Below are 1,571 nucleotides of genomic sequence, written 5' to 3' on the forward strand. Positions count from 1 at the left end.
GGTGAGATTGTTTTGCAAGAGGATTTTTTAAGCCACAATTATCGAAACTTGTGTGTGTATATTTAAAACAGAGAGTCGTGACTATAATTGTTGACTTTTTCGTTCACTTGTAAAACATAAAAATTATAACTTTGTAATGAATTCTTTTTTTCGCAAATTATATGATGTTTAATCTGCAACTTACGTAATGCTTAATGTACTTACTGTTGAAGTAATAATTAACCATTATATATTGCTTTCGTTTTTACGTGTACTTAAGTATCACGTTGATTCAATCTCACGCAAATTAAGGGTCATAATAATCTTCCAAGTCTTTGTTGAAGACGTCCAATACCGCACGTCGTTATTACAGCGTGATTCTTATCTTCTTAAGTTTTAAAAAATTTTCCTTTGATCTTTTTTTTGATTTCTAAAACAAAAGAATATAAGACAAAAAATTGGAAAAATCCTCGCGCTCGTAGTTCTCTCTTATAAAAACTTTCTTATAAAGACTTCTCTTTTATAAAGATTCTTTTAATTATAAAAACTTTATAATTCTAATATTTTATTAATAAAGTAATTCTTAGAGAAATATTTTAATAATTATAAAAAAAAATTGCATATATGTTAAAAATATAATATAATATAATATGTTAAAAATATAAAAGATAATACTTGGTCTCTCGTGTTTTTATATGTTAAGATATATTCTCTTATTATTCTATTGCGTTTCAAACTTTTACATTTTTTAATCAACATCCATTAAAAGTCTTCAATATAATTACAAAAAAATAAGTGGTTCCGGCCGGGATCGAACTGGCGACCTTCTGCGTGTAAAGCAGACGTGATAACCGCTACACCACGGAACCTTGGTGACTTACGCTCGTCGTTATAACTTTGAATAGCAGCACACCTTTGTATATGTACAATTTTTATTTTCACATAATTTCATTATTTAATATTAAAAGGTTTATGAAAAAATTATCATATACGAATTTTGTGATCATATACATATACATATACATGAGTTATAAAATCATTTCATATATTTATTTATATATTATTTGTACTCACAGTCGATAAATTACACGATTTTGTCTCGTGTTATATAGATGGCAACTGTGATCTAGACATATGTATATGTATCAAAAACAAACCAGATTTATTTCACAAATTTTATATATGTATATGAGTTAGATTTGTATTTCTTCTATGTTATGTATTTTGAGTTTAGATATTTTGAATTAGTAACATTTTAATATATCTTTTTTCATTTTACTCTTATTTTACAATTTAATATAATTTTTTATATAATATTTATTGCTTTTTACATAATTTGTGATATAGAAATATAAATTAGAGATTTTACAATCCAAATTATAAAATTTTTAAATCTATATTTTTCTGTTTTGGCAAGATTTTAATTTAATAAAGATATTTTTTTCTGAATTTAATATAATGCTTAGAGAAAGAAAGAGAGAGATTTGGATAGTTTTTTTTATAATGCTGCAATACATTATAATCTCTTAGAATATACTACAAATAATATAGTTTCTTATTAACATTACACATCACATTTTATTTTATTTTAT

General features: G+C 23.9%; 1 non-coding gene across 1 annotated transcript; it reads right to left on the reverse strand.

Annotated features, from left to right (window-relative positions):
* Positions 1 to 775: 775 nt before the first annotated feature.
* Trnav-uac (transfer RNA valine (anticodon UAC)) lies at positions 776 to 848 on the reverse strand. The gene has a single exon. It is a non-coding gene; the product is annotated as a tRNA-Val (tRNA).
* Between the last annotated feature and the right edge of the window lie 723 nt (positions 849 to 1,571).

This window comes from Camponotus vicinus, unplaced genomic scaffold (genome assembly GCF_025532165.1).
Source record: "Camponotus vicinus isolate PSW18456_S1 unplaced genomic scaffold, iyCamVici1.0 SCAF_6, whole genome shotgun sequence".
NCBI lineage: Eukaryota > Metazoa > Arthropoda > Insecta > Hymenoptera > Formicidae > Camponotus > Camponotus vicinus.